The sequence below is a fragment of the Mesocricetus auratus genome, unplaced genomic scaffold (assembly GCF_017639785.1).
Source record: "Mesocricetus auratus isolate SY011 unplaced genomic scaffold, BCM_Maur_2.0 Super-Scaffold_100033, whole genome shotgun sequence".
In the NCBI taxonomy this organism is placed as follows: Eukaryota; Metazoa; Chordata; class Mammalia; order Rodentia; family Cricetidae; genus Mesocricetus; species Mesocricetus auratus.
The window spans coordinates 10,588,043-10,613,092 of record NW_024429213.1 but is presented as its reverse complement, the minus strand read 5'-3'; positions in this window follow the sequence as shown (position 1 = coordinate 10,613,092).

Sequence of the window (25,050 nt, the reverse complement as noted above, 5' to 3'; positions counted from 1 at the left end):
GTTTAACAGACATCTATAGAACATTCCATCCAAATACAAAGGGATATACCTTCTTCTCGGCACCACATGGAACCTTCTCTAAAATTGACCACATAATAGGAAACATAGCAAATCTCCACAGATACAAAAAAATTGGAATAACTCCCTGCATCTTATCAGACCACCATGCATTAACATTAGAATTCAACAATAACACAAATCGCAGAAACCCTACAAACTCATGGAGATTGAACAATGCACAATTGCACCATCCCTGGGTAAAGGAACAAATAAAAAAAGAAATTAAAGACTTCCTCGATTTCAATGAGAATGAAGACACAACATACACAAACTTATGGGACACTTTGAAAGCAGTGCTGAGAGGAAAGTTTATAGCACTAAGTGCCCACATGAAAAAACTGGAGAACAGTCATACTAGAGAATTAATAGCACAGCTGAATGTTCTAGAACAAAAAGAAGCAAACTCCCCCAGGAGGAGCAGACGCCAGGAAATAATCAAATTGAGGGCTGAAATCAATCAAGTAGAAACCAGGAAAACACTGAGAAGAATCAATGAAACAAAGAGTTGGTTCTTTGAGAAAATCAACAAAATAGACAAACCTCTGTCCAAACTAACGAAAAGACAGAGAGAGAACATGCTAATTAACAAAATCAGGGATGAAAAGGGGGACATAACAACGGACTCTGAGGAAATCAAGAGAATCATCAGGGCATACTTTGAAAATCTGTATTCCACAAAATTTGAAAATTTAAAGGAAATGGACAATTTCCTGGATAGATATCACTTGCCAAAACTAAATCAAGAACAGATAAATAATCTAAACAGACCTATAACCCCTAATGAAATAGAAGCAGTCATCAAAAGTCTCCCAAACAAAAAAAGCCCAGGCCCAGATGGCTTCAGTGCAGAATTCTACCAGAAATTCAAAGAAGAGCTCATTTCAATACTCGTCAAAGTATTCCACACAATAGAAGCAGGAGGCTCACTGCCAAACTCTTTCTACGAGGCTACAATTACCTTGATACCCAAGCCACACAAAGACACAACTAAGAAAGAGAACTATAGACCAATTTCCCTCATGAACATTGATGCAAAAATACTCAATAAAATACTTGCAAACCGGATTCAAGAACACATCAGAAAAATCATCCACCATGATCAAGTAGGCTTCATTCCAGGAATGCAGGGATGGTTCAACATTAGAAAATCTATCAATGTAATCCACCATATTAACAATCTGCGAAAGAAAAACCACATGATCATCTCACTAGATGCTGAAAAAGCCTTTGACAAAATCCAGCACCCCTTCATGATAAAGGTCCTAGAGAGATCAGGGATAACAGGAACGTACCTGAATATAATAAAAGCAATATACAGTAAACCAACAGCTAACATCAAACTAAATGGAGAGAAACTCAAAGCAATTCCTCTAAAATCAGGAACAAGACAAGGCTGTCCACTCTCTCCATATCTCTTCAATATTGTACTTGAAGTTCTAGCTACAGCAATAAGACAACAAAAGGAGATAAAGGGGATACAAATAGGTAAAGAAGAAGTCAAACTTTCATTATTTGCAGATGATATGATAGTTTACATAAGTGATCCAAAAAACTCCGCAAGGTCACTCCTAGAGCTGATAAACACCTTCAGCAATGTGGCAGGATACAAGGTAAACTCAAAAAAATCAGTGGCCCTAGTATATACAGATGATGAAGTGACTGAGAAAGAAATCAGAGAAACATCACCTTTTACAATAGCCAAAAACAGCATCAAATATCTGGGGATAATGTTAACCAAGGAAGTGAAAGACCTGTATATCAAGAACTTTGTGTCTTTGAAGAAAGAAATCAAAGAAGATACCAGAAAATGGAAAGATCTCTCATGCTCTTGGATTGGTAGGATCAACATAATAAAAATGGCAATCTTGCCAAAAGCAGTCTATAGATTCAATGCAATCCCTATCAAAATTCCATCACAATTCTTCAAGGACCTGGAAAGAACATTAATCAACTTTATATGGAAAAACAAAAGGCCCAGGATAGCCAAAACATCCCTATACAATAAAGGAACTTCAGGAGGTATCACCATACCTGACTTCAAGCTCTATTATAGAGCTATAGTCCTGAAAACAGCTTGGTATTGGCACAAAAATAGGCAGGTAGACCAATGGAACCGAATCGAAAGCCCTAATTTTAACCCACACACCTATGAACACCTGATTTTTGACAAAGAAGCTAAAACTGTACAGTGGAAAAAAGAAAGCATCTTCAACAAATGGTGCTAGCATAACTGGGTACTAGTATGCAGAAGACTGCAGATAGATCCATGTTTATCGCCTTGTACAAAACTTAAGTCCAAATGGATCAAAGATCTCAACATACATCCAGCCACACTGAAACTTTTAGAAGAGTAAGTGGGAGATACTCTTCAACAAGTTGGTACAGGAGACCACTTCCTAAACATAACACCAGTGGCACAGGCACTGAGATCGACAATTAATAAATGGGACCTTCTGAAACTAAAAAGCTTTTGTAAGGCAAAGGACACAGTCAAAAAGACAAAAAGGCAGGCCACAGAATGGGAAAAGATATTCACTAACCCTACATCTGACAGAGGGCTAATCTCCAAAATTTACAAAGAACTCAAGAAACAAGTCGCCAAAACACCAAAGGATCCACTTGAAAGGTGGGGTACAGAGCTAAATAGAGAATTCTCAGTAGAGGAGGCTAAAATGGCCAAGAGACACTTAAGAAAGTGCTCAACATCCTTAGCCATCAGGGAAATGCAAATCAAAACAACTCTGAGATACCATCTTACTCCTGTCAGAATGGCTAGAATCAAAAACACCGAAGACAATTTATGCTGGAGAGGATGTGGAGAGAGAGGAACACTCCTCCACTGCTGGTGGGAATGCCGACTCATACAGCCTCTTTGGAAATCAGTATGGAGATTCCTCAGGAAAATGGGAATTAATCTACCACTAGACCCAGCAATCCCACTCTTAGGCATTTATCCAAATGAGGCAGGTTCATACAACAAGGGCATCTGCTCCACTATGTTCATAGCAGCATTGTTTGTAATAGCCAGAACCTGGAAGCAACCTAGATGCCCCTCAACTGAAGAGTGGATAGAGAAAATGTGGTACATTTACACAATGGAGTATTACTCAGCAGAAAAAAACAATGGAATCTTGAAATTCGCAGGGAAATGGATAGCACTGGAAGAAACCATCCTGAGTGAGGTAACCCAGTCGCAAAAAGACAAACATGGTATGTACTCACTCATATATGGATCAGGATAGTGCCAGTCTGCACTTCCACAGATAGAGAGCCTGGGAAACAGGAAAGAACCTAAAAGATATGCATATATGCATAGTACCCAAGAGAAGAGGATGGAGACAAGATCCTCTGAATGGATGGGGAACACGGCGAGGGGTGGGGGGGAGTGGGACCTGGGAAGAATAGAGGGGGTAAAGAGGAAGGGAGTTGGTCATGGGGGAACAGGAAGTTGAGGGGGTGGGGGTAGAATAGGGGGAAGAGGGAATCATAGGATCGAAGACAGATCAGGCACCAGAGTGACCTCGAGTGATCTAAAGGTATAACATCAATTGGCAAGCTAAGCAATAGTGGAGGGACCACCTCGAATGCCCATCCCTGATAATGAACTTGATGTCTATAACCATCCGGGAGCCTTCATCCTGTGACTGATGGAAGCAGAGGCAAACACACAACTAAGCACTGAACTGAACCCAAGGAACCCAGTGACAGAGAGAGAGGAGTGATGAGCAAATTGGCAAAGAATGGGCTGGCAAAACCAGCAGAGACAGCTGATCTGAACAGGGGAGTGCTCTTGGACCCCAGAGCGACAGTGGGGAGGCCAGAATGGGACTGATCTGGACCCCCCAAATGTGAGTGTCAGTGAGAAGGCCTGGGCAACCTATGGGGCCCTGAGCTGTGGATCAGTGTCTATCCCTGGTATACAAACTGTCTTCCTGTGCCTATAGCACAAAGAGAGATGCTCTCTCAGCCTGGACTCTTAGGGGAGTGCCTTGACCCTACCAAGAGTAAAATGACAGACTCTAGATATCCCCTATGTGGAAGGATTTGGCAATAGGGTGGGAGGGAGGGGGGGAAGGGGAGTGCGGGAGGAGGGGAGGGAGAGGGAACTGGGATTGACATGTAAAACAAGCTATTTAAAATTAAAATAAAAAATGATAAAAAAAGATAGAATGAGCTCTGGTAGACAGCATAGATTTTTAGGAAAGACAGAGAGAAAAAAAAACATTAGTTCACTATGCTGCCTTTCCTTCACACTAATCCATCCTTCATTCTTTCATTTGTTCTTTTGTTATTGCCTTCATTTAGGAAACTTTTTTTGTGATCTTCTAGTCCTGGTACTGGCTAGACATGCAAGAGCATGAAAAATTAGATAGAAAATGATGTCTGGACCTAATTCTTTGGATCTTAACTTTTAGGTATTTTATTGTTCATTCTCCCTTTTCTCTCCTGTTTTCTTTTCCGTCTGATGCCATTTTTTTAAAAGAAATTGCTTCTTTTAAGTTTTGAGGCTTAACTATTAATTTCACTCTAAATTCTAATTATTATTCTTACAACATACCATTAATTCAAGTTTATTATTATTTTCAATAAGGTTGCTCTCTGTACTATCCTTTAACTTCATCAAGATGCCTAATCATTCTTTTATCTCATTATCTTCAGGATGTTTGTCTCATAATATTCTTCAGATTCTTCTATAATTTCTTGTGGTTTGGTTGGTTCTACTGGTTCTCTTTGCATCACTGGCTAACTATTCCTTATAGTAATTCATTTCCCTGTGAGGCTAGCACCATCTTTGATTATGAGTTTATCTTTGACTTTTCTTTCAGTATGTTAGAACTCCTGTGGTCTTCAGATTTCATATTGATTTTGCCGACACTGTAGGGTTTTCCAGGCCCTGAACCAATTTTTATATCAATATCTCATCTTGGGTTTTTCTATACCCACAGGTAGTTTTAACTCAAACTTCACATCTAAAAGACATAGAAATCCTTTTTAATAGCCCCGCTGAATCCCTCCCCCAAATAGCAAACATTCTTATTTATTACTTCACTGAGTCAGTGGACAGAGTATTTCTGTGCCTCCTTACTAAAGAGGATGTTTTTGGGGCTCCAAGCTCTATTCAGGTGACTCAATTGGGAAACTCCCTTTACACTGGCCTAAGGCCAATGATTCTGTGTGTGGGAGGATGTTAGAGGCCCATCTTAGTCCCTAGAGTCTCTCTCTTGGCTAAGGCCCCCAGTGGGCACTAGCAATATAGTTACTACCCTGCCTTTCATTTTCTTCTTGACTAGAACTTGGGTGTTTTTTTTTCTTTCATTTTTAATGAGATTTGTATTGTTTGGGATGTCAGAAGAGGTTGTCTTATTTTATCTGACTTTCCCCATGATATAGCAGGAGGCTTCTATTTTGTTCTTAATGTTTTAAAACAGGTATGCAGTTCTTGGAATATTTTTTATTTAAATTAGAAACAAGCTTGCTTCATATGTCAATCCCAGCTCCCTCTCCCTCCCCTCCTTCCCTGCCCCCATAATACAAAGAGGGATGCTCCCTCAGCCTGGACTCTTGGGTAGAGCCTAGGCCCTGCCCTGAAGGAAATGACAGACTCTGGATGTCCCCATGGAGGGCCTCACCCTCCCTGGTGAATGGAGTGGGGATTGGGTGGGGGGCTAGAGGGCTGGAGGGCTGGGGGGCAGGGAAGGAGGGGAGGGAGAGGGAGCTGGGATTGACAGGTGAGGCAAGCTTGTTGCTAATTTAAATAAAAAAAATAAAAAAGAGTATTCTGCAGGGAGACCAGGGGACCAGCAGTTCTGGCAGGACCAGGTAAAACAGACCCTGCATCTGGGCCTGTGTTCCAGTGCCTGGGGATCGCCTGGGAACTGCACAGAGCTTCCAATCCCAGCGGGAGCCAAGCACCCCAGATTCTAAGTTTTCTCTCCCACCAACGAGACCAGGAAACCAGTGGATCCACCAAAAGGTGCAGGTGACCAGGTGGGAGGCTAAGCACCCCAGATTCCTGGTCTTCTTCTCCACCCACGGGACCAGAAGGAGGACAAGGAATAGAAGAACTATCAGATTATTGGACTTGCTAGCACCCACCAAAAGGGAACTCTGGTCCCCTAACCACCAGACCAGTAAGGGGCTCTTTCTGCACCCACTAGAAGAAGAGATGGGAAAGAGACAATACAAAAACAGATTCAGCAAAAGAAAAACAAATATGACACCACCAGATTCTAGAGACTCCACACCAGCAAGACTCCAACATTCCAATGCAAATGAAGCAGAAGCGAATGACCTTAAAACCACTTTCATGAAAAATGATAGAGGCCCTAAAAGAGGATATAGGAAAATCCCTCAAAGAAATGGATGAAAAAACAAACTAAAAAATGCAAGAAATGGAAGAAAAAACAAACCAAAAAATACAAGAACTGGAAGAAAAAGCAAACCAAAAATTGCAAGAAATGGAAGAAAGAACAAACCAAAAAATTCATAAAAGGCAACAAATGGACGAAAAGATAAACCGAAAATTGCAAGAAACAATGCAAACAGTGCAAGGCTTGAAAACTGAAATAGAGACAATAAAAAAAAACACAATCTGAAGAAAGGCAGGAAATAGAAAATCTGGGCAAATGGTCAGGTACTACCGATACAAGCATTACTAATAGAATACAAGAGATGGAAGAGAGAATCTCAGGCGTTGAAGATACACTAGGAGAAATGGATTCATCAACCAAAGAAAATCTTTAGTCCAACAAATCCTTAACACAAAACATCCAGGAAATATGGGACACCATGAAAAGACCAAACCTAAGAATAATAGGTATAGAAGAAGGAGAAGAAAACCCCCTCAAAGGGGGCAGAAAACATATTCAACAAAATCATAGAAGAAAACTTTCCCAACCTTAAGAAAGACATGCCAATGAAGGTACAAGAAGTTTACAGAACACCAAATACACTGGATCACAAAATGTCCCCTCGCCACATAATAATCAAGACCCCAAATATACAGAATAAAGAAAGAATATTAAGAGCAGCTAAGGAAAAAGGCCAAGTAACATATTAAGGCAGACCTACCAGAGTTACACCTGACTTCTCCATGGAAACTCTGAAAGCCAGAAGGTCCTGGATAGATATTCTACCAACACTAAGAGACCATGGAGGCCAGCCCAGACTACTATACCTGGCAAAGCTCTCAATCACTATAGATGGAGAAAACAAGATATTCCATGACAAAACTAGATTCAAGCAATATGTATCCACTAACCCAGCCCTACAGAAAGTTTTGGAAGGAAAAATCCAACCAAAGGAAGTTAACTACAACCAGAAAAACATAGGCATTAGAGAATCCCTCTCTACCAACAGCCAAAAGAACAAAGGGGTGAAATTCCACACATAATTCCACCACCAACAACCATTCCAAATCACAGAAGAATGAGCAATCAATGGTCATTAATATCCCTCAACATTAATGGCCTTAACTCACACATATAAAGACACAGGCTAGCAGAATGGATTCGAAGACAGAACCCATCCTTATGCTGCATACAAGAAACATACCTCACCCTCAAAGACAGACATTACCTGAGAGTTAAAGGTTGGGAAAACATTTTCCAATCAAATGGACCCAAGAAACAAGCAGGGGTAGCAATCCTAATATCTAACAAACTAGACTTTAAAATAAAATCAATCAAAAGAGATGAAGGAGGTCATTACATACTCATCACAGGCGAAATCCACCAAGATGAAGTGTCTATCCTGAACATCTATGCCCCAAATACAAAGGCGTCATCCACATTCGTAAAAGAAACATTACTAAAACTTAAATCACATATAAAGCCCCACACATTTATAGTGGGAGATTTCAACACATCACTCTCACCACTAGACAGGAGTACCAGATAGAAACCCAACAAAGAAGCAAAGGGTCTAATAGAAGTAATGACCCAACTGGGATTAACAGACATCTATAGAACATTTCATCCACATAAAAAAGAATATACCTTCTTCTCACCACATGGAACCTTCTCAAAAATCGACCACATACTTGGCAACATATCCAACCTCAGTAGCTTCAAAAAAATTGGAATAACTCCATGCATCTTATCAGACAACCATGCTTTAAAATTAGAATTCAACAACAACACAAATTGCAGACAACCTACAAACCCATGGAATTTGAATAATGCACAACTGCACCATTCCTGGGTCAAAGAAGAAATAAAAAAAGAAATTAAAGACTTCCTAGAATTCAATGAGAATGAAGACACAACATATGGGACACTTTGAAAGCAGTGCTATGGGGGAAGTTCATAGCACTAAGTGCCCACATACTAGAGAGTTAACAGCACAGCTGAAAGCTCTAGAACACAAAGAAGAAAACTCCCCCAGGAGGAGTAGACTCCAGGAAATAATCAAATTGAGGGCTGAAATCAAAAAAGTAGAAACTAGGAAAATAATACAAAGAATCAATGCAACGAAGAGTTGGTTCTTTGAGAAAATCAACAAGATAGCCAAACCTTTGTCCAAACTTACCAAACAGGAGAGAGTAAACATGCAAATTAACAAAATCAGAAATGAAAAAGAGGACATAACAATGGACTCTGAGGAAATTCAGAGAATCATCCGATCATACTTTTAAAACCTGTACTCCAAAAAATTCAAAAATTTAAAGGAAATGGACGACTTCCTGGATAGCTATCACTTGCCAAAATTAAATCAAGAACAGATAAACTATTTAAATAGACCTATAACCCCTATGGGAATAGAAGCAGTCATCAAAAGTCTCCCAACCAAAAGAAGCCCAGGTCTAGATGGCCTCAGTGCAGAATTCAACCGGAAATTCAAAGAAGAGCTTATACCAATTCTTCTCAAAGTATTCTATGCAATAGAAGCAGAAGGGTCTTTGCCAAACTCTTTCTATGAGGCTTCAATAACCTTATCCCCAAGCCACACAAAGACACAACTATGAAAGGGAACTTCAGACCAATATCCCTCATTAACATTGATGCAAAAATACTCAATAAAATACTGGCAAATCGGATCCAAGAACACATCAAAACAATCATTCACAACGATCAAGTAGGTTTCATCCCAGGGATGCAGGGATGGTTCAACATACGCAAATCCATCAACGTAATCCACCATATAAACAAGCTGAGAAACAAAAATCACATGATCATCTCACTAGATGCTGAAAAAGCCTTTGACAAAATCCAACACCCCTTCATGATAAAGGTATTGGAGAGATCTGAGATAACAGGAACATACTTAAACATAATAAAAGCTATATACAGTAAACCAACAGCCAACATCAAACTAAACTCAACGCAATTCCTTTAAAATCAGGAACAAGAGAAGGCTGTCCACACTCTCCATACCTTTTCAACATTGTACTTGAATTTCTAGCCATTGCCAAAGGACAACAAAAGGGGATCAAGGGGATACAAATTGGGAAGGAAGAGGTCAAACTTTCACTGTTTGCAGATGATATGATAGTTTACATAAATGATCCAAAAAACTCTACCAGGGAACTCTTACAGCTGATTAACACCTTCAGCAAAGCGGCATGCTACAAGATCAACTCAAGAAAATCAGTAGCCCTACTATATACAAAGGATAAAAGGGCTGAGAAAGAAATCACAGAAACATCACCCTTTACAATTGCCACAAACAACATAAAATACCTTGGTGTAACGCTAACCAAACAAGTGAAAGACCTGAATCGCAAGAACTTTGAATCTTTAAAGAAAGAAATTAAAGAAGTCCTCAGAAAATGGAAAGATCTCCCATGCTCTTGATAGGTAGGATCAATGTAGTAAAAATGGCAATCCTGCCAAAAGTAAACTACAGATTCAATGCAATCCCCATTAAAATCCCAGCACAATGCTTCACAGACCTTGAAAGAACAATAATCAATTTTGTATGGAAAAACAAAAGACCCAGGATAGCCAAAACAACCCTGTTCAACAAGGCAACGTCCGGAGGCATCGCCATCCCTGACTTCAAGCTCTATTATAGAGCTATAGTCCTGAAAACAGCTTGGTATTGGCACAAAAATAGACAGGTAGACCAATGGAATTGAATTGAAAACCCTGATATCAAGCCACACACGTATGAACATCTGATCTTTGACAAAGAAGCTAAAAATATACAATGGAATAAAGAAAGCATCTTCAACAAATGGTGCTGGTATAACTGGAGGCTGGCATGTAGAAGAATGCGGATCGATCCATGTTTATCGCCATGCACAAAACTTAAGTCCAAATGAATCAAAGACCTCAACTTAAATCCAGCCACAATGAACCTCTTCTTTTTATTTTTATTATTTTTTAAAATTTATTTTTCAGTTTAAATTTAGATAAGAAACAAGGTTGCTTCACAAGTCAGTTCCAGGGCCCTCTCCCTTTACCTCCCCTACTCCTGTGCCCTCCCCCCAATCCCCCCATTATCCCCTCATTTCCCCAGGGAGGGTGAGGCCCTCCATGGGGGTATCCATAGTCTGTCATTTCATATAGGGCAGGGCCTAGACCCACCCCCAAGAGTTCAGGGTGAGAGTGCACCTCACATTGTTCTATGGGAGTCCAAAGTCCGTGTGTATACTCGGGATGAGTACTGATCTGCTGCCCAAGGCTCAATAGATTACCTAGGCCTCCTCACTGACACCCATATTCAGGGGGTCTTGATCAGTCCCATGCTGGATTCCCATGCTGATCCTACCTATCCAAGAGCATGGGAGATCATTCCATTTTCTGGTATCTTCTTTAATTTTTTCTTTAAAGACTCAAATTTTTTGCTATACATGTCTTGCACTTTTTTGGTTAGTGTTATCCCAAGATATTTATGTTGTTTGTGGCTGCTGTAAAGAGGGATGTTTCTCTGATTTCTTTCTCAGCCCATTTATTGTCTGTATATAATAGGGCTACTGATATTTTTGAGTTGATCTTGCATCCTGCCACTTGCTAAAGGTGTTTATCAGCTGTAGGAGTTCCCTAGTAGAGATTTTTTGGTAAGTTATGTAAATTATCATATCATCTGCAAATAGTGAAAGTTTTACTTCTTCTTTTCCAATATGTATCCCCTTGATCTCCTTTAGTTGTCTTATTGCTCTATCTAGAACTTCAAATACAATATTGAAGATATATATATATATATAGAGGATAGCCTTGTCTTGTTCCTGATTTGAGAGGAATCACGTTGAGTTTCTCTCAATTTAGTTTGATGCTGGCTGTTGGTTTACTGTATATTGCTTTTATTTTGTTCAGATATGTTACTATTATCCCTGATCTCTCCAGGAAGGGGTGTTGGATTTTGTCAAAGGCTTTTTCAGTGTCAAAACAACCCTGTTCAACAAAGGAACGTCCAGAGGCCTGACCATCCCTGACTTCAAGCTCTATTATAGAGCTATAGTCCTGAAAACAGCTTGGTATTGGCACAAAAATAGACAGGTAGACCAATAGAATTGAACTGAAAACCCTGATACTAACCTATCTACCTATGAAAATTTGTTTTTTGACAAAGATGCTAAAATTATATAATAGAAAAAAGAAAACTTCTTCAACAAATGGTGCTGGCATAACTGGATGGTGGCATGTAAAAGACTACTTACACACTCTTATTACTTGGAGATTATGTATTTTCCTCCTAATGTTACATCAGAAATATACAATGGGAGAGTGGCCTGTGTTTCTGGAGCCAAGGTAAAAATAAGACCAGCAAGTATTGCTGAGAGCTGATGATAGCAAACAAATAAGAAGAAAGTTCCTAAAGACAGACACAGATGCTCAAACATTATGATGTTCTGGAGCCAAAGGAAAATAACAAACTCCCTCTCACACCTGTACCCCATGATACCCTCACTATATTTTATCACATGTAATAGTGGATACCCACAGTGATGCCCCTGTGAATGACTCTTCCTCTTATAGTACCCTTGACTGCTACTGTATCATCTTTTCAAAGCATTTGATATTCTGTATCAGCCATTTGAGCTATAAAAGCTCACATGAGTAAGGATGTGGGAAGAAGACTGTGAATTTTGGTGGGGAAATGCGGAAGCTCGGGGAATATTATATTGCTCATTCACTGAATTTGTGTTACAGTGGTCATATCTGTTTTGAAAACTAGATGCTCCCCAGTACCTGGAAATAAAAATGTAGTGGGAGGCTACCAAATGCTACTGCTGTTCAAATAGGAATAGGTATAATTGGAAACTGGTGGAAATTATGCTGGAAAAGTCCTTGAGAGTCAACTCATAGATTCAACCAAATAGGGTGAAGTTGCTCCTGAAGTTCCCAGGCTGCCAGCCAACCTGGGATGGGAGCTTTAGGTGGTAGGGACAAAGTCCAAGTTTATCAGAGATCAGAGTAGTTTGCAAGGCAACTGGAACAGGGCAGGCAAAAGCAGGAAAGGGAAAAGAGGAAAGTTTTGGAGGTCAGAGGATCATTAACTTTGGAAGAGCAGCGATGGTACCTACCCAGCTTTTGGCAGTCAGCTACAACAGTATCTTCTTTGGCCAAAGGAAAGGCCAGCCGAGGACAATCCAGGTCTAGGCTGTTGTAGAATGATGCTGTCCTGAGAGCAGCAGGTGCCTGCCCCTCTTGGAAGAAAAAGAACAGAAAAAATATTCTGAGACCTGAGCAGGTGACTGACTGGCTGTAGGTAAGCTTCTAAAAGCAAGCTAAGATTGCCTCCAGAAATCTCCTTTCCTTCATTTCCCCCATCTCTAAGACTGTGATTTACCCGTTCTCTCAAGCACAAATCCCTCTGTTGCTCTCTGGTTGTATTAACTTCCATGCCATTTTTACCACTTTATGGGAACTTTTGTCTCCAACACCAGGAACAAACACATGATTTTTCTTTTTAAAAATCCTATATTTTTATTTTTGATTTGTGTGTGTGTGTGTGTGTGTGTATGTGTGTGTGTGTGTATGTGTGTGTGTGTATGTGTGTTGTATGTGGGTATGTGCACATGAGTGCAAAGTGCCTGCAGAGGCTAGAGGCATTGGGTGTTCCTGGAGCTGGAGTTTCAGAAGACTATGAGTCATTCAACATGGGTTCTGGCAATCAAAGTCAGGCCCTCTGAAAGAGTAGTACGCAAGCTTAACTGTTGAGTCATCTTTCCAAATCGCAGATGCCCATTTTTTTTACTATGACCTTGAGATGAGCAGCAGTCCTACAATGACTTGATAAGAAAGGAAATGAGAAGGATGAAAAAGATATTTATGTATTTTTGTTGTTTTTTATTGAACATTTATGTTTGATGTGTGTGTGTGTGTCTGTGCGTCTGTGTGTCTGTGTGTCTGTGTCTGCCAGGGGCTACAACACACATGTGGAGGTCTGAGGACAACTCGGGAGAATTGGTTTTCTCCTTGTGAGACCTAGAGTTTGAACTTAGATCAACAGACTTTTTCAGCAAGAGCCCTTATCTGCTAAGCCATATATATCCTCAGCCCTGGTTTTGGTTTTTGAGATAGTGTCCTTCCATATAGTTCAGGATGGCCTGGAGCTCACTTGGTAGCCAAAGCTGATCCTGAACTCATGATGATGCTCTTACCCCTATTTCCAAGTTCTGTGATTATAGGTGTGCAGCACCGCACTTAGTATATTTCATGTATTTTCTAAGGTTTACTTACTTACATTTTATTAATGTGTGTATGCCTGCATGAGTGTGTGTGCATCACATGTGTGCTGGTGTTACTGAGGCCAGAGGACACTGGGCCTCCTGGAAATGGAATTATAGGGCACTGGAAACTGAACTTGGTTTCTGATATGAGCAGTACAGGGTGATGTTAGCTGCTCTCATGGAGGGCAGAGCTCACTAACTTCCACCTGGGAAGTCCCTCCTGAGGTTAGACCCTCCAGCTCTCCCCACACTTCTCACTAGCCCCTGCCCCCTCTTATTTAGTGTGCAAAAATTACCTCAGCAACAGCTGAATGTCCTAGTTCCACTGGCTGTTATAACATCATCATGAGGGATGGCTCAGCAGGTATAGGTGCTGATTGTGAAAGTTTGTTGAAATGAGTTCGATCCCTGGAACCTATATAAGTGGGTGGAGAGAACGGACTCCACAAAAAAGTATGTAGTGGGTTGCCTGTCCTTAACAAAACTTTATTTTCTCACAGTTCGGGAGACTATAGAACTCGAGATTTAGATACTGGAATCTTTGACACATTGTGATACCCTAATTTCTGGCACAAATGTCACTCTCTTGCTGTGCTCACACAGTCGGGAGAGGGAAAGGGAAGATGCTACTGGCAAAAAATTGGAAAACTGTGATTTCCTGGATGCTGGGCTCTTGCATTTAAATAATTATGGATTGATGTAGGCTGTTTTTTCACCCTCTAAAACCTAGGCTAATAGAAGAAATGAGAAGTACCACTGTAATTCTTTTTCCTGGGGCAGCATGGAACCCAGCTCTCCCCCCCCTTCCTCCCTCACACACACACACACACACACAATGTATCCTTCATCCCAGGTAAGAACAAGAACAAATTATTTCCCTTATGTGAATGAGTTTTATTTTGTTTCTTTATGAAACAATGTAACCTATATACTCATTGAATGTGAAATAGATAAAATTGTGAATTTTTAGGGATTCCAACTCTAAGATCTGATATTAAAACATGCCACTTGAGGGTTGACCATATCGTTCAGTGACCTAAGTTTAATCCTAAGAACCCACATAAAGGTGGAAGGAGAGAACAGACTCCACAGAGTTATTTTCTGACCTCCACATGTACACCATGGCAATATACACACACCAGGAACAAACAGAATAATAATAAAAATTTGAAATTAATAAATGCCACTTGACAGCATGATAATAGAAATGTAAAATACGAGAGTTGACAGGTCTGTTTCACTTATATCTATCAATTTATATATTTCCACCAATCCGAAATTGTTCATGATAGTCTAAAAGGAAAGAACTGGAAAAAAGGGAAATGTTAAACCATGGTTGAATGTGTAAATAAACTGTGATGGACCATACAGTGGAAAAATATTCAACATTAAGAAGAGATGAGCATCATCCTGAGTAACATAACTCAAACCCAAAAGACAAACATGGTATGTTCTCCCTCATAAGTGGATACTAGATGTAAAGCAAATGATAACCAGACTGCAATCCATAGCTTCAGAGAAGCCAGGTAACAAGGAGGACCCTAAGAGGGATGAATGGATCACCCTGGGAAGGGGAATTAGATGAGATCTCCTGGGTAAACGGGACAAGGGGCAGTAAAGGAGAGGGGATGGGGATGAGAACATGAGGAAGTAGGATGGTCAAGTTGGGGGAGGGACAGAGTGAGAGCAATAAGAGATATCTTGGTATAGAGCCATTATGGTGTTAGGGAGAAACCTGGTGCTAGGTAAACTCCCAGGAATCCACAAGGATGACCCCAGCTAAGATTCCTAGCAATAGTGGAGAGGGTGATTAAATTGAGGACTACCCCACCTGTCATCCAGTAATTGATGGAACCAGATGCAGAGATCCACAACCAAGCACCAGGCCGGAGTTCTGAGAATCTGGTAGAAGAGAGGGAGGATGGAAAATATGAGCAAGGGAGGTCAAGAGCATTATGGAGAAATCTACAGAGACAGCTGAGCCAAGCTCGTGGGAACTCATGATCTCTAGACCAACAGCTGTGGATACTCCAGGGAACTGACCTAGGCCCTCCACATGTAGGAGACAATTGTGAAGCTTGGGCTATCTGAGTGGCTCCTGGCAGTAGGACTAGGATCTATCCCCGGTACATGAGCTAGTGTGTTGGAGTCCATTCCTTAGGGTAAGATGCCATGCTCAGCCTTAATGCAGGGGGAAGGGGACTTGGTCCAGCCTCAACTTAATGGATCAGGCTTTGTTGACTCCTCATGGGAGCCCTTCCACTTTGGGAGGAGTGGATGGGAAGTGGGGTGGGCAGAAGGGGAGAGGGGTAAGAGAGGGGGTGGGAGAAAGAATTGTGGTTGGAATGTAAAATGAAATTAAAATAAGTAAGAAAAATGAAGAAGGGACGAGCTACTGATAAACACAACAGTATGAATGAATTGAGAAAATATTCATGTTAACAATAGAAGTTTTACACAAGAATGATATACAGTGATAACAAACAGTAAATTTGAACTTGTAAAATTAACTTACAATAAAAAACCAGAAAAATGGTAGACTCTGAAGTCTATGAAAAAAGATTTAGTAGCTAGGAATATGATAACTTTTTGGGTGATATCCTGTATTTTGATAGGGGTTTGGGTTGACCAGTTAGTTTTATGCCTTTGCTTGAATTTGCCAAATGGTATAATTAAGGTGTGTGGCAGCACATATGTTTAATTGTGTGTTAATTTAATCTCAAGAGACAGAAAAAGCCATAAACCAATATTGAACTCCAGTTAGTGGTATGCATGCAGATGTATTTGAGGGAGGTGAATTGGTGTCTGCAAATCACTTTGGAACACACCCCAAAATAACATGGACTGATGGAGGAGCACGAAGCGAATGCCCATTGCATACCCTAGGCATTGGGTGTATGAGTGTTCCCTGGAAAGTTTGTTCAACTTTTCTTTGTATTTGTTTTTTTCATCTTAAAAGGAGAAAACTTAAACCAATTAAGAATGAGCTTCATTCAGGAAGAGTTTGTGTCTAGAATTCTGAATACACCCTGCCTGAGTGGCCATTGTTGTCAGGCTCCCTATTAATACCTCCTCTTCTTTTCTTCCTGTCCTCAGAGTTCAGGTTTTTTTTAATTACCAGGAAACCATGTTTTACAGACTTTTATCCGCTTAACTGACTTGGGAGGGGGGTCACCTGGCCTGCCTACCCTTCCCGCAGTAGCTACAGATAACTTACAAATGCATAATTGTTGAATGGATATTATTGAGTTGTTACCTAAGATTGCAAACATTTCCCTGGAAGCTACTGTGATTACTCTTGGTTGCACAAGGAGAGCATTAGGGTCATCGAGTTTGATAAATTGGCTAACAATACTCCCACTTCCCTCCTTCCTTACCCATCCCCTGAATTATATTGAATTTGTAATGACAGTATCTCTCATTTTTCCAAATTGTATTATAAATCCAGAAAATATACATTCTCTGGAATTGGCATGCCCATCTTACAATCTCATTTGGCCAGAGGCTTGGCTGCAATTTGTCTGCAGGCTCACATGCTCCTATGTGGGCTAGGCTGACACTGCACGACCTTCCTACCACTGCAATCAATTGCCCATGTACATTACTCAGAATGTTAAGCATAGGTCAAAAAAGGCTGCCAGGAGAACACTTTTAAGAAGGTTCCTTCTTTTTCTTGCTTGTTAGTTTGAAAAAGAATGTTGCATTTGGTATTTTGTATACGGCAATGAGAAATAGATGAATACACATGTAAATCGTAGTTTTGATGCGGGGGGGGGGTTGAATAAATTAACATCTGCCATAACATGGGAAGTAGTTTCTACCAGAAGGTTTAGTTGAGACAGAGGGCACTAATTCATTTGATATGATCTGGGCCAGAGTCACTTGAAGAGCAAGCTGCTGGCCCACATCTCAGTTACTAAGGTAATCACAAATCATTTGTGATGACATTTAAGATCTGACAGTCAGAGTTGACCTTGGAATGAAAGCCAGGCTTCAGCAAGGATAGCCAAGTTCATTTGCATCAAGACCTGAAAACAGGGATGAAGTTCCGTTTCTGTGGCCAGACTGCAGTATATTGGCTCAGTCAAAAAAAACATTTATTGAGGGCATAGTAAGTGCCACACTCTGTTATTTCATCATAACTCTTGTCTTCTGCTAGGCTCCAGCCCTTTTTGGTTAGCCTTTTTGTCCCTTTCCCCATGTGTTCAGGTGTTCTTTCAGTTCTATTTTCTCATAGAATGGGGCGGCATGTTTCTCAGGATGGCTCAGAAGCAGATATTTAATGATTGTGACCAGAGCATAGAAATGGCTCACCTGAAGGCCTCTGGGAAGATAGCAGGACTCTGGTAGTGTTCTTGGTCTCTTCTTAGTAGCAGCTGTTGAAGTTCTCTAGAACAATCAGGTGAGGTTTAGTAGTTCCAACACAAGAGACTATCAGGCTCGTGGAGGAGATTCCCTTCCTTGCTGGAATATTTAATTTTGAATAACTACCTCCAGCTGTTGAGTCAGCAGGTATTGCTACATATACATATTCCTGGTTCATTTGGGTGCTTGGCACTTCATACCTGTGGGCCTAAGTGAAATGCCTTAAGTAAGACTTAATTATTGATTATTAGTTATTGGTTAATCTGTATCCCTACATTTAAATGCTAAGGCAGGAAGGTCAAGGTCATTTTGGAATACATAGTAACTGAAAACACAAAGCTAGTATCCTTTTTCCCCTCTGAGTTGTAGTCAAAGGGTGTGTAGGCATGTGTGTCTTTCCTGATGTGCACATATGTGTGTTTGTGAGGAATACCTTTTTAGGATTCTAAGTGAAAAAGAAAAGCAATTCAACATAAAAATGGTGACAATTATCAAACATCAGAGGTACTGATGGTGGACGGCTGCTGTTTGTATTAGCTAACTTTTAGTGTGTAACAAATCAGCCCCCAAATGTTAAAGCAAAGATAACTATTGAAAGTTCTATGGCTTCTGTTTGGGAGAAATAACACCAGAGTGTGTGGATTTGTGGTTTGCTGTTGACACAGATACAGATTAATTAGAAAAACTCTATTCAGCAGTACACATAATTAGTAATGGAGAAGAGAAAGTATTTAGGGACCCTACTAACTCTTTTTAATTTTTCTTTTGCCAAACACCCTGGATCTGTGTTCTCTTTTATTTAAATTGCTCACTGACATGAATTATGTGGTAGGGGACACCCCTGTGTTTTGTGGAATCTGTAAGAGTCTAAGTAAAACAATGTCACACAGCAACTTAATGACTTAAAAAGAACATGAAGAAACAATGAACAATGTGTAGGCAAACTGGGTGAAGTTAGAGTAATCTGGAAGACAACTTCTTTGAAGTCCTGTTCCAAAAGCAAGCTTTTTCTCCCTGTACAGTGCCTGGTTTCTACAGACCACTATCTTATGTGGAGAGAACTGGAATCTCTCACTTGGATTAAAAAAAATACTTGCCGGGCAATTGTGGTGCACACCTTTAATTCCCATACTTGGGAGGCAGAGGCAGGTGGATCTCTGTGAGTTCCAGGTCAGCCTGGTCTACAGAGCGAGTTCCAGGACATTCAGGGTTGTTACACAGAGAAACCCTGTGTTGGAAAAAACAAAAACCAGTCAAACAAACAAACAATAAAAAGCAAGCAAAAAAACCCTAAAACACTTACTTATTGAACTAATTGGCAATCGTGTCTTTGTTATGAATTATTTATACAGCTAATTTCAAGACACCTAGAAAAGACTGAAGATTGGAACTATAAGCCCTAACTACAATTGCCTGTCCTCAGGCATTTACAAAGGCTATGTTTAGCCCTGAGTACTTTGTATGAATTATCTTCTTGATTCCTTGTGGCATCCCTAAATTTTGTTTCTATTTCGTATACATACATACCTATTTTATACCAGAAGATCTGAGATTTTAAGGGCCCAATCAGTTGTCTCAACATTGGAGCGACCAGGAAATGGACTAGAATGGAACTGACAAGTTCTGGGATTTCGTCTTATACACTGTTGCTCTAAGGTCATGAGTAAGAGAAAATAGAAGCAGAGAATAAAATGTTTGTATACACAACATTCATGATAGCAAATGGTGACTATTTCACCTACTATCATGTCTTCAGAAATGGCAGGTGTCATGTCTAGAGGAACTGAGCTCAACAAATGCCCAATTCATCGTAGGTCAACAATCATTGCTTAAAAAGATGCCATTCATGAACGGTGATAAAGAATACCCCCTCATCCAACATCTTTCAGATTCTGAAAGGTCCATGAATTCTCTGGAAGTCTTGTTAAAATATAAGCTGAATATTCCATGGTTGTGGGCTGGGCATGAGGTTCTGCCTTTCTGTCAAGCTCCCAAGTGATTCTAATGTTGCTGGTCACCGTGTCACACTTGGAGGCACAAGGCATTAGTGAACAGCTGCATGCTTCAGTAACTTTTATGCCTGACTTTTCTCCTCTTTAAAGTGCTGTTAATCAAGGTATCTCCCTCAAAGGTCTATCATAATAAAATAAGTAATTAAATGGATCATTGTGTATTGAAAACAATGTTATTTGTCAATATTGTTATTCTTTATGCCTACACACTTGCTTTTTGAGTTTTATTCTAGCTTACAACCATGAATATCTCAAATTTGAAACCGTACTAGTCTGGCCCTTCCCCTTTGATACTACATATTTGTGTGGCAGTGAATCCAGGCAGCCCGCACAGTTTCTCAACACTCCTTAGATATGTAGCAAGTTCAGCTAGGCTGCCAATAATCCCTGCCTTCCCCACCTTGCTGTGACTCTCCCTCACATGCCCATAGGATCATGGGGATATTGAGAAGTGGCAGATCCCTTAAGAGTGGCATAGTGGGGAAAGTGAGTAAATGACTGAGAGGCACTGGGTGCAGAATTGATTAATACATTTGGAAGAGGATCCTATTTAGTTCCTGTGACAGCAAGTTAATGGGAAGACAGAAGGAAGGTGAAAGGAATGAATGAAAGAAGGAAGGAAGGGAGAGAGGGAGAGAGGGAGGGATGGAAGCAGGTAGGCAAGCTGGCTCCTAAATCTATCTGGCTTCCTTCTTTACCTTGTGGTTCCTTCAATGTGTACTCATCATGGCATCATTTACCATGAGGCCCTCAGCAGATACTAAAGAGTTCTTCAGCTTACTGCCTCTAAAATGATTAAATAAACACAGCTCCTTTATAGGTATTTCCTTGAGTATTCTGCGGTCAGGTTTTTTGTTAGTGTAACACATCCTACCTTTTATCTAGCACGTTCTCTAGTTCATGTCTTCCTGCAACTCAATTGCTTTGGTGTCTAATTATTTCAAGAGATCTTTTGTATTCAGACCACTTAAAATCTTAAGAACTTAATGTGAGAGAATTCATAGCACAGAATACAAGAAACCATACCTTGAAGTCAGAATATGAGGTCAAATTTCATTCCAACATTTATCAACATTATGATATCCTGAAGATCCAATTATTGTATTCATCACCTTATTTCCTCAACCAAAATAAAAGACAATACTAGTGATATTAGGAGCTTTTTAGAAGAATGAGATGGAAAAATCCTTGCAAAACAGGTTAGCATCATGCCTGACACATAATAATTGCTTAGCAATGGTTATAATTTCTGCATTTGTATTATGCAACTGTGAGTTCAGCTTCCTTCTCCAGATATCAAGACTTACCATGCTATAAAGAGAAATACTGGTGTCATCTTACTGCCTGTGTCACTGCCTCTCTGTAACCCCTGGGCTTCAATCCTGTGGAATGACAGAGCTATTAGGAGCACCTCCATTCCCAGACAGCTCCAGTCCCTGATCCCACACACCAGAAATCAGTGTCTGTGTGTGTGTGTGTGTGTGTGTGTGTGTGTGTGTGTGTGTAGGATGTTATGAAGGGCTTTCAGTAGTGATATCTGTCTATGGATTTGAACAACAATACAATAATCAAGGCATGCTATCTTGACAGAAACCCCAGGAGAAGTCACCTTGCCTCTTCTGGAAATTTTAGAGCTGTGAGGAACTCATTGAGATAGCATCTGTGCTATAGTCTTAATAACTCCATCCCCTTGGTTCCAATGTGGAAATTGTGCCCCTGAAGATGATGGAACGAAGAGGTAGGAGTCTTGGAAGGATAGCAAGATCATGAAGGTTAAAAGGAAAATATATGTATATTCCTTTAAAAAGCAAATGGAGGCATGTCCAACTAGCAAAATGTGGTTGCATTTGTTCCAGCACAGTTATGAAAGCAGTCCAGTATGATTGTAGACGATAATGTCTTATCACAGTGACAAAAGGTTGGAAACTTGCAAACCTAGAGAGATCCCTTTCCCTCTCCTGACTGTGTGAGAACAGCAAGAAAGTGGCATTTGTGCCAGAAATTACGGTATCACAATGTGTCGAAGATTCCAGTATCTAAATCTCGAGTTCTATAGTCTCCCGAACTGTGAGAAATAAAGTTTTGTTAAGGACAGGCAACCCACTACATACTTTTTGTGGAGTCCGTTCTCTCCACCCACTTTTATATAGGTTCCAGGGATCGAACTCATTTCCACAAGCTTTCACAATCAGCACCTTTACCTGCTGAGCCATCCCTCATGATGTTATAACAGCCAGTGGAACTAGGACATTCAGCCGTTGCTGAGGTAGTTTTTGCACACTAAATAAGAGAGAGCAGGGGCTAGTGAGAAGTGTGGGGAGAGCTGGAGGGTCTAGCCTCAGGAGGGACTTCCCAGGTGGAAGTTAGTGAGCTCTGCCCTCCATGAAAGCAGCTAACATCACCCTGAATCTTCAGGCCCGGACCTCTTGTCTAGCCTAATCTTCAGTTGAGGCACAGAGAGTTGTTGTTGTTGTTGTTTAATCTTATCCCATTTGCTCACTGGACACCTGGAGGCATTATATATATATATATATATATATATATATATATATATATATATATATATATATATCACAACAAGGTCAGGAAAAGTCATGACTTAAAGTTGTCTGGAGCCCCAGCAGGACATTGTGACCTGGAGTCTTGTTCCTTGCACTAGGGCCAACAGTACTGCAGTGAGCCTCTGTGAGTGCTCCAGTGGTGTGTAGATGGAGTAGGTAGGAAGGGCAGTTACAAAGAACTAGAGGTGAATGTTATGGACAAAGTCTAGAAAGTAGTAGAAATGCAGAGGAAATGGACAATTCACACTATCCCGTGTTAGCCCAGTCTAAGGGAGAGCCTGGAGAGTTGGCATGCCAGCAAGGTGATCTAGAAACACGGAGGGCTGGGGAGAAAGGAGTGCAGATGTTATGGCTGTAAGTCATATAAAGTTTCTGTGCCTCAGGATCTTTGGTTCCAGGGTTGTTGGAAGGCTTACAGAAGGTTAGCTCTTGAGCTTGGCTGGAACTCAAGAAGTACATGCTCCTAGCTCATATCCTCCCTTCGAGTGGAAATGCTACTCTGCGATGACCTTGCCAATTAGAGCAGTCATGACAGGGACTGTCTCCTCCTTTAAACTTCAATTGAACTGTTCTCTGAGCTGATTGGGTGCCAAGGAGCTAAGCAGTAGGTAGGTTGAGGGAATGCTGGGAGAGAAGAAAGACTTGTGTGATGGAGAAAGCACTCCTCCTTTCAGAGAGGAAAATAAGCTGAGATTCGCTAACAGGAAACGTCCTGGGCCTTGCACTCAGAGAATGTTAAAAGTCTATTGGCACCTACTTTTGGAGACTATAGTAGAAAGGTAAGTTCATCACAACACAGCATGCACTTGGCATAATGATTCATACATCAGTTTGTACTGTGAAGTAACTTTCTTTGACATTAGCTGTTCAGTCATTCACTAACATTACTGAGTATGCAGGTTGTGCCAGACCATCATTCTCTTGGGCATTTGTCAATAGCACTCTCATATTGGCTCTCCTCTGGGGATTCCCTTTATCTTTACTAATGTGAGTAATTAGGACTAACCTTGATTTCTTTTTCATTTCAGCCAGGCCTTAGGAAATTTCCATTTGCATTCCTTTCCTTCAGTGTTGCCTGACTGGTTAGCTAGTTGTAGAGAGTTAATCCTGTTGGTTAATGGACTGAGCAAAGAGGTTAAGGTCACAGTGTCGATCCCCGGGAGCTGATTTACCTCAGTGCTTGTATACACTGGCTTTCTTTCTCCACTTCCAACATGAATGCTCCCTCCTCCCTTACTGTCTTTGCACCATTTCTTTACTTGGCCATCTGCCATCTTGCCTCTAGTTATTGCGATTCAATGTCATTTTTCAGCCAAGCTTTCTTCACCTTCATAACCTGGCTAAGTATTGCAGTTTACAGCCTGATGGAACCTTGTACTTCTCTAGACTGACATCCATTACTATTCATAATTATATATTTATTATCATTACTACTTGACACGTCTCCTTAAAATCAGTTAAGGTAGGTTTAAGCTGCATGCAATAAAATAGTTGGCTGATTGCAGTTGAAATGTAAGGGAATTATTCACCTCTAGTAATAGCATAGGCAGTCCAACATATCTAGGTTTCCATCCTGAAATGCAGGGCTTGTTATTCTCCTCTATCTCTGCCATCTATGGAAATATACATAACCTTCATGATTACAAGATAATGGCTACTACTCCAGGCATTGTGTTCCTATTCCTGTCAGAAAGTAGGAAGAGGAAAAATGAGTACCAATTGATTACTCTTTATTGTATTATTCTTGTTGGCCAGAACTGGGTCAATGGGGCACATGATCATTCCTGGTAGGGAAAGAGTTCAAAAGAATAAAATTGTCCTTTGTTGCTGCCCTGTTTTTATTTGGGGCTTATAAGTTACGTAGCAAAGGCAAGCCTGAGAGAGACTGTAAACTACCTTCAGTAGACCATCTCGTAGTGCTTTCCATATGTCCTTACTACTTCAAAGCCAAAGATGGGAAGGGCATGCTTGTTTTCTTCACCTTGTACGCTGTCTATTTTGTTGTAGGCATACTGTTGAATGTAACATTTTGCTAACTGTAAATGAATGAATAAATTAATTCTTATGGAAAGTATTTCCCACCTTGGACCTGTTGCAGTTTGAGTGTGCAATGCCCTTTGGAGGCTCTTGTGTTTGATCACTGTCTCCAGATGACGACCTTGTTTTGAAATATTGTATAATCAATGGGACATGGGATCTGGATGACAAAAGTAGGTCCTTATGGGCAGGCCTTAAAGTTTATACCTACTTATGTTTCTAGCCTGCTCCCTCTGCTTCCTTGTCCTCCATGATAGAGTAGCTTCTGTTACATACTCCTTCTGCCTTACTGCCACCAGATTTGTCCCACTATGGTGGACTGAAATACCCCTAAAACTGTGATACAAGGAAGACAGGTAGCACAGATCTTAAGAGGAACCAAAGGAGAATAGGTGGG